Here is an 18,142-nt window from a genome sequence, read left to right on the forward strand (position 1 = left end):
CTCAGTGTCTAATTTTTTTAAAGATACTCTCCTACGTTATCATAGTATATCCATAAAAATCAGAAAATTAACATTGGTAGACTACAACCACCTTACCCTAAGACTCCATTCACATTTTTTCTACTATCCTAATGATGTCATTGATTGAACAAAGCAAATAAAAAGATCAATCAAACAAAACCTCTTCTTTTGTCTCTTTCCTTTCTGGTACAACGTTCAATCTGGGATCATGCACAGGATTTAGTTGTCAAGTCTTCTTAGCCTCCTTCAGTCTCTTCCGTCTAGAACAATTTATCAATCTTTCCTTGTCTTTCGTGACTTAATATTTTTGAAGTGTGGAGTCCGGTTAATTTTATTACATATTTGTTAAGTATTTCCTCATGATTCAATTCACATTATGCAATTTTGGCAGAAATATCAGACTTGAGGCGCTACTTAATATGATGTTATTTGTCTCATTAATGTTAATGTTAAATTTTAGAAGTTTAAAAATGGTGTCTGCCAGATTCTTCACTGTAAAGTCAATTAAAATTATTTCTTACTTATAAATTGTTAATTATTATATTTCCTACAGATCTGATTTGAGATTAGGAAAATAAACTGTTCCTTATCAAACTTTATCCATTGATTTTAACATCCATTATTGATTCTTATTTTTAATTTATTGTTTAGTTGAAGAATTATGGGGTAAAATAAAAGTTGAACAATTAGGATCCAAATGAACTTCTAATTTTTCTCTTTAAAAAATGGATGAGCAAAGACTCTGCTATTCGCTAGGGTATGGCTTCAGTCTGTGGACCATCTGGTTTTGGAGTCACTTCAGGTTGGGTATTTCTTAACTATGCCCTACCTTGGAGTTACTGAATCAAAATTCCTGGAGGTTGGGAAATAAGAATCTTCCTTTTTAACAGATTTCGAGGTGATTCATAAATATAGAGAACTGCTCTAATAAGAGTCAAGTGACCTTTGGTTTAAGGATGCCTAACACCTGCAAATTGTGGATAAAGGATACAGAAGTTTCTTTTAATGTAATGGGTTATAAATATTACATCAGACACGCCATTGAGACAGGATGAATTTATCCAGCTTAGAATGTTCATATTCTTCCCCAAAATAGATGAATGTGCAGCAAACCATTTAAGCAGAAGGCTGTTCTGCTCTACATAATGCAACAAGTGAAGTGGAAAGAAAAATCCCTTTCTCTGTAGTCCTAAGGTCTCCACACACAGTCTAAATTTTTAATTTTTCTTAGTGAATATTAAAGCAGATAGCATTTCAGTCCTTTCTACTTTATTCCAAGCCTCCCATCTTCAACCCCTTATTTCCTCTGCTTTCCAGTAGCAAACACACTATTATCCATTCAGTTGCTAGGTTCTTTGTCTCTTGAAAGCTTCTGCTGCTGTGAATCATGAAAGAAAATTCTGTCTTTGTGTATATCACCTTTTTAGTGCTGTTTTACCTTGGAAAATTTATCTGAACCACAGTCCCAAACCTGTTACTTCTGGCCACTTTTATTATTGTCGCTAGTATGAATTGGCATCCCATGAACTTTTCACAATTATAGTCCTATTTCAAATCTCCCCCAAGTGCCATAACTTTGCCCAAGTGAATTTATTAAGTGCTCTTTAATCAGCTCAAGCTTAAATCTCATGAGTAAAATGCAGTCGGGGCTCCTTCAGTTAATATTAATGCTTTTCTCCATTCAGACTTTCCTGTAATTCAACCATAGGGTATTTCATTGCAAGAAAATTGCCTACCAAACATGAGCACTCACAGTTTTTCCTGACTTTAGGGAGAGTGACATTTTTTGAGGTCCTATTTATTTAATATGACAGACACATAGAATTATGTTTTCATTTAAAGACTATTCTTCACAATTCTGAATATAAATATTGTTATCTTAAATCAAAACATATGAAAGACGGTAGTGTGAAAGTCTCCTTAGAGTACAAAGATAAGAACTTTAAAGACAGAAAAATCTTGCCATTTCTAGAGTTTTAACCAAAAAGCAGGATGATGAAATAAACAGCAAAAGTAAGTTTGGTTTAAAAATTTTTATATTTACCTAAGAGTTTATCACTACATTAGCTGGTTTTCTTTTATGGATTTATCTATTGTATACCAGAAACTGAAACTTTACCCACATATACCATATGACTTTGACATAGCTGATTTTACAGGTGAAAATGAAAGCTCTGGAAGACTAAGTAACTTTCCATAATATTAGAAACCGCCACACTAGTCTAACTCTGAAACCATGCCTTTCCTTTTCTATCATCCTACTTAGTAAGCCTTCCATGATAGCAGGTACAGAAATTATGGTCCTTGGTGATGCCCAATATTGGCATAAATCCCACCCTATTAGGTTAAAGTGACAGAAAATGTAAATGTTCTTAATTTCTAAAAGAAAAATGAAAAAAAAATTATTGTTAGATTTTCCTTTGCATCAAAAACAAAAGAAGATTCTTTGCAAACAAAATATTTCCCACTTCTTGTTTAAGAGATTATGATGACAAAATTATATTTCTCAGAAGAATTCGTAAGCTTAAAAACTCCATGTGCCTTGAGTTATGTTGGCAAACCCAAGTGCTTATTGGTTTTCTTCCTATGCTGATGAACAAGAGCAGTGTTAGAAAAAACAAATAAATACTTTCTATTTTCTAAATAAAGTAGAAAGGTTTTAAATGTTCCATTTTTTTACAGTATTGGCAATTTGTAAATCTTGGCACTATGTATGGTCAGGCTTATGTGAGCTAAAACTTGTGCACCAATATACCTATTCCCTTCTTTCCTCCCCTCCTCCACTCTCCCCTTCCCTCTTCTCTACTTTCCTCCCATTCCCTTTTTTGTCTCTCTCACTCTGCATTATATTTCTAATCTTCTTGCTTGCCACTTAGAAATACCCACCTATATTCAATGTGAATTGTGCCCATGCCAACTACCCTCACCTCCTTTCAATATGCATAATGTTTAGTCATTTTGCCAGGTTTTGATAAATAAAAAATAATTTTTTAATTTCATCAAAAATCTTGTTTTACTTTACAATTTATTAATAAAACCAGCACCTTACAAGATAAACTCCTAAGAAATAATTACCTTTTAATTTGAGGTTTGAAGGCTTTTAAAACAAAATACATTTGTGTTACTGAGAAAGAAGCTATAATAAGAAAGAAAAATTAATTTCCAGTTCATTTTTATATTTTAATTTTTATACCACGTACTTTTTCAGATGATAAAAGTAATTCAATATTCTGCTTGAAAGTATGGAAAAGTATATTGAATAAAATATAAATTTCCTGCCATCCCATGAATGAGAAAAATATACTCTGATCTAAGTTTTACTTCATTTTTCTTTTAGTTAACTCTCAGTCACTCCTTAGAGTTGTCAGCTAAAACAATCAAGTCATTCTTCCTTATTGCCCCCTTCCTAATCCAGTTGGATCTGGTTTCCTGTTAGATAACTTTCCATGCTACTCATTCATAGTTCATAAGCACTTTAGATGTAATGCATTGTTTGCTATTATCTGTCTTCATCTAAGGCATAGGCTCTGAGTTGTTTAGTTGCAGTGACCCACCTCTTAGTAAAATGAACAAATAAATACAAATATATAAAATTTTGAATTATGCTCTATTAGTTTTATAATCTGTTTATAATTTAACATATTACAATTAACTTCCCTTGTTATTAAATATTTTTGAATCTATACATATTTGTTTATCAGTCTTTCTATATAACTATAGGTAGATATAGAAGTTTTCCACTTTAGTCAAATATGTTAATTATTTTTGGATGGATTCTGTCTGTATGACAATGCATTAGATATACACATATATTTACCAACTTTTTTCTAATATTTTATGGGGTCATTGTTTATATTTAAACCTTTAATTCTTCTAGAATTATTTTTTTCTTAAACTTCTTGTTATAAAAGTGTAGAAAACAGTATAATGAACCTTCATGTATATTACAATCCAGATTCACAATTATAAATTTATGGTTAATTCTGTTTCATTTATACCCCTACCCACTCCTTTCCCCTCAATTATTTTGAGATGAATCCTAGACATCATCTTATTCATCTGCAAATATTTCTTTAGGTGTCTGTAAAAGATAAGGGCTCTTTAAACTGATATAATCACATTACTTTTGTCACATCTAAAACAATAAGCAGCTATTCCTCATAGTATTAATTTTTCTCTTATTGAACGAAGTAGGAATTTCTACCATTTCCTCGTGGCTTCTTAGCATCTGTCTCATTACCAGTGTTTGAATGACGTGTATTTTTCAGTGTAGTTATCTTTCTCTTTACAGAAACTCAGCAGAAGAGACCACCATTCTTTCTTTCGTTATTTCTGTCCAGCTTGGCATTCATGTGTTTGGCTGTACTATTTATCTGCCTTTTTCTTGGTCTTCTTTCTGTGGATCCCTGCTGTCTTTCAGCTGACAGGAGCAGTTTTTACAAACCTGGGGACTTGGGGCTTCTGTTGAGTGCTGTTAATAAGCTGTAACTTACATGTTTTATGTAGTGTTGATTTGAATTATAAGTTGAGCCATGTCCTTCTCTACCATGGTCAACACTCTTTTTGATACACAGCCTTCCAAATTAGGAAGGTTTGGTTCCAGTTTCCTTGATACCTTCCTGCTACACTGCACAGCTGTCTCAGGAAGAGTAAATGCAGATTGTACCTCAGTGATTTTCTTCCATCAGGTATATTTGTACTTTAACTTGCATTCTCCAGAGTTTCCTGTTTGGGTTGCATTTTTCCTTCTCTTTTATATCACATGCAGGCTTGTCACTGTTGTAATATTCTCCTGGTGATTTCAATAGAATCTTGGGATGGGAGAGCTAGATATCCACACTCACATGGATGTTGCTGGGAAGTCCTGAATGAATTTTCTTGGGGGAAATACCATAAAGATTATTTCTGCAGAGATTAAGGGCTGATAATTATCCAATAATTCAAGAAACTTCAAGACTTTACTTATAATGTTAAAAAGTACATTTGGCAACTGAGTAATAGTAGCTAAAATGGCACTCTGAGATTAGGTAAAAAATTATATTGACAAATGGAATGTCAGCTCTGCTCAACCAAAAATATTGACTTCTTTCTCTGCTTTTCTTCTATCTTGTAAAACTTTCATTATTACCTGGGCTTGAGTTCAAATTCTTTGCAAGTTCAGGCACATCCACATATTCTGGTCTCTGACTCTCTAAAGGCCACTGTGACTTGTGAGGAAGAGAACACAAATTAGAATTAGAAAAATTTAATTTGATTTCTTATCCTCTCTCTTCTATCTCTGTGGCTTAAAGCACATTACTTCATCTCCTTCAAAATCAGTGGCATTATGTGTAAAATGGCTTAATAATTATTTTACTAATAGAATGATTTTGAAGATTAAAAGACAAATATGAAAGTCTTTTTTTTTTTTTTTTTTTTAAAGACGGATTTTCACTCTCGTTGCTCAGGCTAGAGTGCAATGTCACGATCTTGGCTCACCGCAACCTCTGCCTCCTGGGTTCAAGCGATTCTACTGCCTCAGCCTCCCGAGTAGCTAGGATTACAGGTGCCCGCCACCACGCCTGGCTAATTTTGTACTTTTAGTAGGGACGGGGTTTCTCCATGTTGGTCAGGCTGGTCTTGAACTCCCAACCTCAGGTGATCCACCTGCCTCGGCCTCTCAAAGTGCTGGGATTACAGGTGTGAGCCACCGCGCCCGGCTGAAAGTCTTTTAGAAGTGTAAAACATATACTAATATTAGTTCCTATTATGAGTGTTTCATAAATTAAGATGGTTGATAATGGCTATCACTGTAAGATTTAAAATTTATAGAAAAAATATAAATGTCTATACATCTCTTTCTGTGAGAACCACTTGTCTATTTAATTTCTGAAGTCACTTGCAGTTCCCAAATTCTTAGGTTCTATAAACCAGTTATTTTTTAAAGCAAATGTAAGTATTTTTAGTTGTTAGTTTCCAGAACACTCTGTTATTCTGAGACTTGAACTAGACCACTGTAGGTTAGGTTCCCTAGGACACAGACTCTAGGCAGAGATTTGCGTGCCAACTGTTTATAGGGAGTGCTCTTAGTGACAGTGTCCTGAGGGGTGAGAGAAGCAGACTGAGCTGAAGGAGAAGTTGAGCTGCACTGCATTCACCACACAGACCTCAGTCATTTGTTTTCTGTAGCAAAACGCTAGCATCTATCATTGCATACACTTGGGTAAGGCAAATTTACTCTCTGAGCCTTAGTTTCAGCACTTAGTATATACCTCTCACTGTTGTTTTTGTTTGTTTGTTTGTTTTTTGAGAATTAAATGAGATACTAGTCACATTTTGGATAATAAAATTGCAAATGCAAGAGGTCATCCCTTAAAGGAATAAAAATCTTGAGTCATGACTTTGGCTGTAGGACATTGGACACATTGGGATCTGATTGCTGGATCAGAATAGTAGAAAAGGCTCCTTTTTGCTTGGGTTTGAATAATTACAAAAGAACACCCAGCTGCCAGAAGACACATTTTAGGAATTAGACTGGATTTAGAATTCGAGTGTTGCTGTGGTTTGAATGCGTCTTCTCCAAAATTCAAGTGTTGCCAATGAGATAGTATTAAGAGGTAGGGCCTTTACAAAGTGATTAGGCCACCAGGGCTCCTCTCGTCAACGAGATTAAGAACCTCATAAAAGAGGCTTCAGGCAGCATTCAGCTGTCTTAACCTTTCACCTTCTGTTTCGTGGGGGTATGATGTTCCTCTCCTCCAAAGGATAAAGCAGTAAGGTACCATACTGGAAGCAGAGAGCAGCACTTACCACACATCAAACCTACAGGTCCCTTGATCTGCAACTTCCCAGCCTCAAAAACTGTGAAAAGTGAGTATCTGTTTTTTATAAATTGCCCAGTTTGTGGTATTCTGTTACAGCAGCACAAATGGACGAAAACAAATTAAAAAAAACAGCTTGTCAACTCATCACTGGTTTAACTGATATTTTTATTCTTGCCTTTTGATCAGCAGCTCAAAGAAATGTGGAGGGAGTCCCAGAAAGTTAGGGGGCAATGTAAGCCTTATTTGTATTTACCGCCCCCCCCCCCCGCAGTCTATGATATAACTTAGCCCCCTGAAGTTTTTAAAGGGAGATTAGTGGGTATTACAGATTAATACTTGAATGAAGACCTCCTCCTAAAAATACAAAGTACGAAATAGCCTCCAACTCTATACATGCTGCTTGGATTGACCTATGTTGTCCTCTAAATTCCCTGCTCAAATTTTGATTTTCTTTTGATCTCGTAGTCATTTTCTTTCAACTGGGAGTCATTAAGGCAATTTTTAACAGTTGATTTTATAATAAACTACTATAAAATATATGTATTGATATATTGACCTTAGTTATAACCTCAAGCATATGCATAAGTTATAACCTCATGCATATGTGCTGATGCCCTATAATTAACAAACATGCAGCTTTGAACACAAAGGCAACTGCCTCGTGTTGAATTAAATATTCCTCTAGAAGAAATGTGTTTGAATGGAAAGATTATCCATTGAGGAGTTCGCTTAACTGGGCTGGAGGACCTTCTAACTCCATTAAAATAGAATTATTGGCTGCAATTCTTCCTTTTTGAGGCACAGAGGCCAAAGTCAGCTATATACCTGCCTGCATGTAACAGACGGCCACATTCTTTCAACACTGGCCAGCTATTGGCATGTGAAACACCAAGGTTTTCTATTTTAGGGAAGGAGGGGGCTAAATAAAGTCCTGCATCATGATGTGAATAGCTTAGAGAAAGAGCAAAATAAAAAAAAATTATTTTTTCATTAATAACCTTGACATAAATATGTTAATTTTTTCTCAACCAGAAAACTAGAGCAGTTTGGAAAATGAGGAAAGAACAAAATGAAAATATTTCCTGAGACTTTTTTTTTTTAAATAGTAATTTTCAAATATTGTTAAAAATTTTGTGTCACTGTGAAAAGAATATTGCATTAAGAATATAAGGGCCTGAGTACTAATAGAATCTCTACTCTGTAACTTTGGAAAATGTACCTATTCTTTCTAAGTCTACTTTTTCTTATGGTGAAATTGAAGACTTTAGAGTAGATGAGGACTCAGCAAGCACTGCCATTGTACCAAGAAAGCAGCTGTAGATAATATGTAATGAATGAGTGTGGCTGTGTTCCAATAAAATTTTATTTACCAAAATCCCACAGCTGGCCACATTTGGCCCACGGGTCTGTAGTGTACTAATCTGTGTACTAGATAGTTTCCAAATTTTGGTGATTGTTGAAATTCTTGGGTGTATCAATATATATTTCCTGGCATCACAGTCTATTGACTGCAGTCACAAATGAAAATCTCAGTTGCATACAGCACTAAGCATTTATTTATCAAGTGCCTGTGATTCCACTCAGGTGGTCCTGTTGCTCTCAGTTGGGCTGGCTCATGGGTCTTCAGGTCAGCTGGGGTTGCTGGTCTGCGTCACAGGGGTTGGGGAAGCTCTGCCTCCTGCTGTATATGTGTGAATCAGCTGTGACTCCTGGGATGGCTCTCTTCCACAGGTATTCATTTTATGGATACTCTGAAACTGTTATAGAAGCTCTTTCCAGGTTAATGGTAGATGCACAAGAGTGTGAGAAAAAATAAAATTACAGGTAACTTCTTAAAGGCCCAAGTTTGAAATTGGCAAAATGACAATGTTACTTTTTCCCATATGTCATGGTCCAAAGCAAGTCACATGGACTATCTCAAAGTCAAAGGGTGGCGCAGTGAAGTCATGGCAAGAAAGCAGATAGAGGGTCACTTAACCTATGAAACTTGGAATTTTTTTTTTAATTACACTCCTGGGCCCCATTGTGAAAGGTTCTGATTCAGCAGGCCTGTGACTGAGTTCAGAAATATGTAGGTGCTTAACCATCTTAATGACCAGTCAGCACAGAGACTCACTCCATTCGATGATTTCTAAGGCTACTTGCAACTCCATTTCATTTGATTCTATAAAATGAGGAGTTTTAGTTTTTAAAAGTACACTTTGTTCTCAGAAAGTTTTTCTAATTTGATAGCTAGTCTCTGTAGTGACTCTGTCTGTCAGGGCCACAAAGCAGGCTGACCACGGAAACTGCTATCTGCTCCCACACAGAGCTCTGACCTGCTTTATCCTCATGTTCTCCTCCACCTCTTTCACAGACCACTCCTGTTGGGGCCAACTCATCAGGCCCGCATAGAGGGAAGTTGATGATCACTATCAGTAGGCACAGCTGGACTAAACCAACTCATTTCACACTGCAGTAGCTGGTAATCAAATGGTACTACATGCTTTATTAATCTGTAATCACCCTTACCCCCTCCAATTTCTTTTACTCATAGGTCACTTAAAAATTCCTTGATTGTGCAACAGTGGGGAATAATCCTTCTCTAAAATATGTGGCACTTTCATTATGCAAGCGCTAAACTCAGCATCTTGGGGGCATTTCTCATAAATATTTAATGCTGCATTTTAAAATTTATATTTTGTGTGATTGTTCTTTTCCCATTTGAAAGAAGATTTTAATTGTGGCATAATGGCTGGTCCTATCACCATCAATATTCATGGGTCAATAATATATTAACGGGTAGCAATGTTATGTCTCTGTTAAGTCACAGCTGTGGTTAGGAGGAACATGGATGCCTGCATAAGCTGTTTCATGAAAGCTGATGTCAGCATTATATTCACAGAATTATATTCATCATTTGTCTTGCTAAAGTAACATGAATTTCTTTTAAAGGTCCATACATTTACATTGCCAGCATATAATTAATGCAACACTAGAATTTGTCAGCTGGTTTAAGCCTACATGCAGACTCATGCAGGCTTATATCTAATAAGTGGGAAGAAAACGTGGTACAGAACTCAGTAGTTTTTAATTAAAATATTGCATTTAGATAGAAACTTTCATATACTATGAGACTCCTTAAATATATATATCTAATGAATTTTACTAATACCATCCAGAGTAATTGTACATCGTCCCCTAGAGATGGCTAGATAGAGGCCATGTGTTGTGTTGATACTATTTTTTAACGTACCAAGTAAATTGTTCCTATTATCTCCAATATTTATCAGCTTATTTGTAAATGGTTCTAATTTGGGAACACGAAACAGCGAAATCCAAACTGTCAGAAATCATTTAAAATATAAAAACCAGGTCTTAGAGGATTGTGATTTTATGTGGGTTGGCAAACTTTCTTTCATACATGGCCAGATAGTAAACATTTTTGCCACAAAGGCAAATATTATTCATGATAATGAGTTCTCCTGAGATCTGGTCATTTAAATGTGTGTGGCACCCCCCACCCCTTTCACACACTCTGCATTTGCTTTGTGATGTGAAAGCTCCTGTTTCACCTTCCCTGTGAGTAAAAGCTCCCTGAGCCCTCCCCAGAAGTTGAGTGATGTTGGCGCTATGCTTCCTGTATAGCCTGAAGAACTGTGGGCCAATTAAGGGAATCTCTTTTCATTATAAGTTAACCAGTCTCGGGTGGTTCTTGATAGCAGTGCAAAAAACAGCCTAATATATAGTTGTATTCCAAGAAGAGTTTGTTTTCAAAAATATGCAGTGAAATACATCAATTAAAATAGATGATCAGAACCCATCTATATGTTGTCTATGCAAAAAATAATTTAAATAATACACAAATAGATTAAAAATGAAAGGGATGGTGAAATACCGTGCTAACACTAATCAAAAGGAAGTGAGAGTAACCTATTCTAGGCAAAACAGACTTCAGAACAAAGAAAATTCAGGCATAAAGAAAGTCATTACATAATTAAAAAGAGGTCAATTCTGTAAGGATACATAACCATCCTTAATGCTTATGTGCCAAACAACAGAACATCAAAATTTGTGAGGCAAAGCTTACAGAACTACAAGGAGAAATAGAAAAATCCACTATTTTGTTGGAGACTTCTATTGCCCTTCTATCAGTAATTAATGGATTCAGCAGGCAGAAAAATCAGTAAGGATATATTTGAACTGGTCAGTATCATCAATCAACTTGATCTAATTGACATTTATAGATTATTTTATCCAGATTGTTTTACGGGAGAATTCACATTTTTCTTAAGTTCACAAGGAACATTTAACAAGATAAACCACATTCTAGGCCATAAAATACAACACGTTTACAAGAATAGAAATCCTACAAAGTACACTCAGAACACAATGAAATTAAACTAGAAATCAAAAACAGCTGAAAAATGCTAAAATGTTGAACATTTAACAACACACTTCTAAATAACACATGGTTCAAGGAAGAGGTCTCAGGGGCCATTTAAAAATATTTTGAACTAAATGAAAATGAATATAATTTTTCAAAATTTGTGAGATGTAGCAAAAGCATTGAATGCATATATTAGAAGAAATCTCTAAAAATAAAATAGAGGCAGTGGATGAATTTAAGTCATATGCATAGATTGCTGACCCCTGATAAAAGGTGGTCAGTTTGATTCTAAAGTAAACCAAATTATTTCTCTCCATTTCTGCAGCCAAGTCACAGAAAGCCATCCTAAACTACAGGGGTATCTATTAAAAAAGGAACAGTAAGGTAAATGAGACAAAATAATTATAGACTCTTGTCATTACTCAAATAAAGCCCCTCAGTATATATCTCATGCATGGTTGGCATTAGTACTGTCCTTATGTACCACTCCCAAGCAGCGTAGTTCTTACCACTTTATTTAGCCTTCCTCTAAATCTGTTTCTAATTGACAGCTCCTCTTCTCCAGTTGCCTCAAACTGATCTTCCCTCTGCCCCCATTACAAACTAGTTTACATGCAAGAACCAGAGTAACCTTCAAAAAAGTATTCACCTTTTGAAATTCTTTTTCTTCTATTACCTTTATGACAAAAAATTATTAAATGACCTGCAAGGCCTGTCATGATCTAGGGCTGTCTTTTCCTCCCAGTTTCACCTCGTGATTTCCCCCCTATATTTATTATTTCCCCCAAACATTGAATGTTTCCAGAGGTATGACAAATATCAGTATTAGGAAAACCAATTATACCCTGTATACTATATCTAGTTTGGATAGATATACTTATTTTTGGTAACATATATTAAGTGACACTAATTGCACAGTAACAATAACGTAGCATGAAATTGCAAAACTATAGCTTTGCCACACCTGCATGAACTTGGACTTCCTTGGCTGAGCACATTTTCTAAAAACTGGATGCCCACTCTAGAGCCATGCCAATGAAATCTGTTAAGGAGCAAAACTCTGAGGTGGTAACTTGTCAGAGTACCTTGCAGCTGACAGATGATAGGTAGAATATGTTATAAAGTAGTTACAGCTTAATTCATTTTCCCCTGAAGTGCTAGGCATGTACGGTTCCCTAGAAGGTATCTCACCATCTCTTCCGGATAATCCTTCCTTGAATTAGTTTCCTAAGGCCACTGTAACAAATTACCACAACCTTGGTGTCTTAAAACAACCAAAATTTATTCTCTTATGGTTACTCTTTTTTTGTTGGTATAACAAAATACCACAAACTAATTCATAAATAAAATAAGTTCATTTAGCTGATGGCTCTAGAGACTGGGAAGTTCAACAGCATGGCAGAAGGCATCAGATGGTGAGAGCCTGTGAGACAGAAAATTACAGCCAAACTTGCTTTTATGACAAACCCAGTCTGAAGGTAACAAAGAGATTCCCACTATAAAGGCATTAATCCATTCAGCAGGTTTCTGACTGGGCTTCCTGTCTGCAGTATCCTTTAAAATCTAGCAGGAGGAAGCCATGCCTACACAGCTCTGCTATTCTGTGCATGAGCAGAATCAGCACCATTTGATGCCAGCAGGGTTTACGGCTTCTGCCTTCCAGAGTGGGAAATAAAACTATACCTGGGCCTTCTTAAGCTGCACCTAAGACTCCTTGAGCCATGGCTGGGGTACTTCACTGGAATGTGTGGAGCAGAGACTCTGGGTACCAAGCCCATGGAAGGTGTCCTGGGTTTGTCCCAAAAACCGTTCTGCCTACCTACAGTTCTGGGCCTGTGATGAGAGGGGCAGTCTCAAAGATCTCTGAAATACCTTTGGGGTCTTTCTCCTGTTGTTTTGATGACTAGAACCTGGCTTTCTTCTGTATATATTAAGCTCTTTAACAAGTGGTCGCTTGGCTAAACTCTTAATGTTTTCTCCTGAACTTGCTTTTTCACTCTTTCCATGGTCAGGCTGTGAATTTTCCAAAGTTTTCTTTCTACTTTTCTACTTCTTAAAAAATTATCAATTCCATATTTAAGTCATCTCTTTGCTCTTGCATATCACTGTATGTGGTTAAAAGTAATCACCTAGCAGTCTGAATGCTTCGTTGCTTAGATATTTCTTCCAACAGACATTTCAGTTCATTACTCTTAAGTTCATTACTCTTAAGTATTCAGCAGAGGTCTTTGTACTTTATAGCAAGGATGGCTTTTACTGCAGTGTCCAAAACTGTGTTCTTGATCTCTTTGAGATCTCATCAGAATGGTCTTTGCTTTTTATATTTCTACCAACATTCTGGTCAAAACCACTTTAGTAATCTCTAAAAAAATTAAGACTTTCCCTATGGCTTTTATCTTTTTCTGAACCCTCATGAGAATCACCCTAATTTCTCATTTACAACAATGCTGACTTTTACTACCTTCTCCTTCAAATTATTATAGCCTCTCCCCATTACCCAGTTTCAAAGCCACTCCCACATTTTCAGGTATTTGTTATAGCAACAGTATGACTTTTCCCTACCAATTTTCTGTCTTAGTTAATTTTCTTTTGCAACAAAGAAAACAAGTTTATTTGGCTCACAGTTCTGGAGGCTGGGAAGTCCAAGAGTACAGTGCTGACATCAACTGAGGGCATGGCAGAAAGCATCACGTGGAGAGAAAACATGAGACAGAAGTGGCAGCTGAACTTGTTTTTATAACAATCGCAATCTCATGATATCTAAACCACTTCCAAATAAAAGCATTAATCCATTCCTGAGGGAAGAACCCTCATGACCTACCAATGAAATCTTGACATAAGTTGTAGGGAGGTCTAAATATTCAAACCAAAGCACTTATAGTTCCGGAGACAAGAACTCCAAAATCAACTTCACTAGACTAAAGTCAGGGTTGGCGGGATTGGTTCTTTATGGAGGTTCTGAGAGAAAGATCTGTTTCCTTGACTATTTTAGCTTTTACAGACCACCTGTATTCTTTGGCTTGGGAATCCTTCTTCTGTTTTCAGTGTACATCACTCTAATCTCTGCTTCCATCATCACATGACCTCCTCTCCTGACTCCTCCTCTGTCCCTCTTATAAGAAGCCTGGTAATTACACGTAGGGCTTACCTGGATAATCCAGAATGAACTTCCCATCTTCATTTTTAAACTTAATTACATCTGAAAAGTCTGTTATGCCATATAAGGTAACATTTTCCAGGTTCAGAATTAGAACTTGGTTACATTTGGGGTCATTATTCAGCTTACTGTACTGCTCTTTCTCCAGGTCTTCGTTTTGATGTTTCTCCCTCAGAGAAAAACAGCTTGGCCCTGCAATCTACATGTGCTCCCTCGGGCTGTCTCTTTCATCAAACTCTTTTCATTTTTATCTCAGTTACTTCCCAGTTTAACACCTGCCTTTCCAACAAGACTTTAAACTCAAAGAGGTCAAAGAACATGCAGTTTTATTTATTGTTGAAAACATAAATTAATGATGTGGGGATGCATTTTTATATTTGCCACAACAGAGCACAGCTTGGTTTCCTTAAGCAAGTTAAATTTATTACAATGACACATTTGAAGTAACTTTTTGTTTTAAACTTGTATTCTCCTATGTGCTTTCTTTTAGAATAGGCTGAAGGGAAGTAGAACCTGTTTTCAGGCATTTTTCTTTTGGTAAGGGGGGAAAAATTAAAGCCCTATTGACATATGTTAGTTATAAAGTACCTTTACATTTAATGCACCTGTCCTGTTCTCAAAGCAATGGAAACCATGATATCCGTACAAGAACAATCCTTACAAATTATGTGTTTTTACATTTGCATTTTTATTGAAATATATTTTATATGCAATATAATATATTAGTATTTAGTGTTCAGTATTCTACTATGGTTTAAATATTTGTCCCCTCCACAACTCATGTTAAAACTTAATCTTCAATGTGGCAATATTGAGGTGTTGAAGCTTTAAGATGTGATTGGATCATGAAAGCTCTGCCCTCATGAATGGATTAATCCATAAATGAATGAATCCATGGATTAATGGATTGATGGGTTAATAGATTAGTGGGTTATCATGGGAAGAGAACTGGTAACTTTATAAGACAAGAGAGACCCAAACTAGCATATTTGCATACTCAGCCTCCCCACCTTGTGATACCCTGTACCACCTCAGGACTCTGAAAGGAGTCACCACTAGCAAGAAGGTTCTCAACAGATACAATCCCTCAACATTGGACTTTCTGGCCTTCACAACTGTAAGAAATAAATTTCTTTTCTTTATAAGTTACCAGTTTCAGGAATTTTGTTATAAGCAACAGAAAACAGATTAAGAAAACTAAAGTACTTGAAAGCTAGGTAAATGACCCTCAATTTTTAATTACTTTTTAATGACTTTAAGCATAATACCTGTTTATAGTTTTAAAATACTGTGGAATACAGAGAAACCAAACAAGAAAAACAAAGTGGGGAAGGATTCTGCTACCCAGCAGTCTTAATCCTGAGTGTTCAGACACCAGTGCTGGTCCCTTCTATGGCATCTCTCCTCAATCTTTTTAGATGGGCTCAACCAGTTCCAGCTATAAACACTTACCGTACATATGCAATTCCCAAATCTAGGATCTTATTCCTTACCTCCCCTTGACTCCCAGACAACTTAACATCTCCTACTTGCATGTCCAGTGGATATCTCAAACATAACATCACCAAAATAGAACCTTTGATTTTTGTTCTTTTGCAAATATACTACTCTCCAGTAAATGTATCACCACACATTTACTGACTCAATCCGAGTCTAGAATTTGTCTTTGGAAAATGAGGATATAAAAAAATGAAAGATCATTAAAATCAGTGAAGAACTCTTATGAAGCTAATTACAACTTAAAATCTAAGAAAAAAAACATATATGCAAGAAGTCAGTATCTGGAAGAATATTTTTGTGGTGATGATACATCAAGTAGTCAAATATTTGGAGAAAAGTATAGGTGTACTGTCTCTCTCCTCTTGCTCTCTGTCCTTCCTTCTATCTTTCTATTTTCTATATTTTTTTCTCTCCTCTCTTTGTGTTTCTTTCATCTTTTTCTCTCCCACTTTCTGTGAAATTTAAACTCTTCAAAACTGTGACTCTGATTAATATTACCAGTTATTACTTAGTGCAGAGCACTTTATTGAGTAGAGCTTTTATACCAGACTTCATAGGGACTGATCAGCCTAGATCCATGGCATTTGGTTCAAATATTTCTGACCTGTTAGCTGTAGCTGGGCAGGGTTGGATCCACAGGTGTGTGACCTATGCGGTCACACATGGCTCTGTGCTTAGGGGGGGTCTCACACTTGGGTTAATGCTCTGAATTGTCTGTATGAAGATTTTTCATAATGATTGAATGAGGAAATTTGGTTCAATTTTTATTTTGCATTGAGTGCCACAAATTATGTAGAAAGTCATACCCTACTGAGATTGGTGAACAGAATTGTGTCCAAGAATCTTTTCAGGGAGAGTTTGTTGTATGCAGAGGTTCTCAGGCTTCCCAGAAAAGCATAGGGTAACTTAGAGGTATCTTGCTTGAATTCCCAGAACAGAAGTATGAAAGTAGAAAAAATAAATTAAAACTTATTAAATTTGTTCATAAAACTTAGAGTCTCTCTGTTAGTAAAATATGGGTAATATAATGAAAAGATGAAGGAAAATTTCAGTGGCCTATATGTCCTTTCTGTAGTTATCCCACAATATTTTTAAGTGTAAAGTTTAATAATCTACCCAGAAAAAAAACCACTCCAATGGTATAAACAGTTAACATGAAGGAAATATAAACAAATAAGTACACACATGAAAACATGTTTCGCCTAGTTAGCCATCTACAGAAGTCTAAATTTATTTATTTTTTAATTTTTAAAATTATACTTTAAGTTCTAGGGTACATGTGCACAACGTGCAGGTTTGTTACATATGTATACATGTGCCATGTTGATGTGCTGCACCCATTAACTCGTCATTTACATTAGGTATATCTCCTAATGCTATCCCTCCCCCGTACCCCCTCCCCACAATAGGACACGATGTGTGATGTTCCCCTTCCCATGTCCAAGTGATCTCACTGTTCAATTCCCACCTGTGAGTGAGAACATGCAGTATTTGGTTTTCTGTTCTTGCGAGAGTTTGCTGAGAATGATGGTTTCCAGCTGCATCCATGTCCCTACAAAGGACATGAACTCATCCTTTTTTATGGCTGCATAGTATTCCATGGTGTATATGTGCCACATTTTCTTAATCCAGTCTGTCACTGATGGACATTTGGGTTGATTCCAAGTCTTTGCTATTGCGAATAGTGCCGCAATAAACATACGTGTGCATGTGTCTTTATAGCAGCATGACCTATAATCCTTTCCATAATGGTTGAACTAGTTTACAATCCCACCAACAGTGTAAAAGTGTTCCTATTTCTCCACATCCTCTCCAGCATCTGTTTCCTGATTTTTTAAATGATTTCCATTCTAACTGGTGTGAGATGGTATCTCATTGTGGTTTTGATTTGCATTTCTCTGATGGTAAATGATGATGAGCATTTTTTCATGTGTCTGTTGGCTGTATGAATGTCTTCTTTTGAGAAGTGTCTGTTCATATCCTTTGCCCACTTTTTGATGGGGTTGTTTTTCTCTTGTAAATTTGATTGACTTCTTTGTAGGTTCTGGATATTAGCCCTTTGTCAGATGAGTAGATTGCAAAAATTTTCTCCCATTCTGTAGATTGCCTGTTCACTCTGATGGTAGTTTCTTTTGCTATGCAGAAGCTCTTTAGTTTAATTAGATCCCATTTGTCAATTTTGGCTTTTGTTGCCGTTGCTTTGGTGTTTTAGACATGAAGTCCTTGCCCATGCCTATGTCCTGAATGGTATTACCTAGGTTTTCTTCTAGGGTTTTTATGGTTTTATGTCTA

At 36.1% G+C, this 18,142-nt stretch overlaps 1 long non-coding RNA gene across 1 annotated transcript in view; it reads left to right on the forward strand.

Moving 5' to 3' along the window:
* The first annotated feature begins 6,735 nt into the window (after positions 1-6,735).
* Positions 6,736-18,142, forward strand: part of LOC139357907 (uncharacterized) — a 244,630-nt gene continuing 233,223 nt past the window's right edge. Inside the window, exon 1 of the long non-coding RNA XR_011611932.1 lies at positions 6,736-6,870. This is a non-coding gene — a long non-coding RNA (uncharacterized lncRNA). The remainder of the gene's footprint in view (positions 6,871-18,142) is intronic.

Source organism: Macaca nemestrina, chromosome 13 (assembly GCF_043159975.1).
Source record: "Macaca nemestrina isolate mMacNem1 chromosome 13, mMacNem.hap1, whole genome shotgun sequence".
Lineage (NCBI taxonomy): Eukaryota > Metazoa > Chordata > Mammalia > Primates > Cercopithecidae > Macaca > Macaca nemestrina.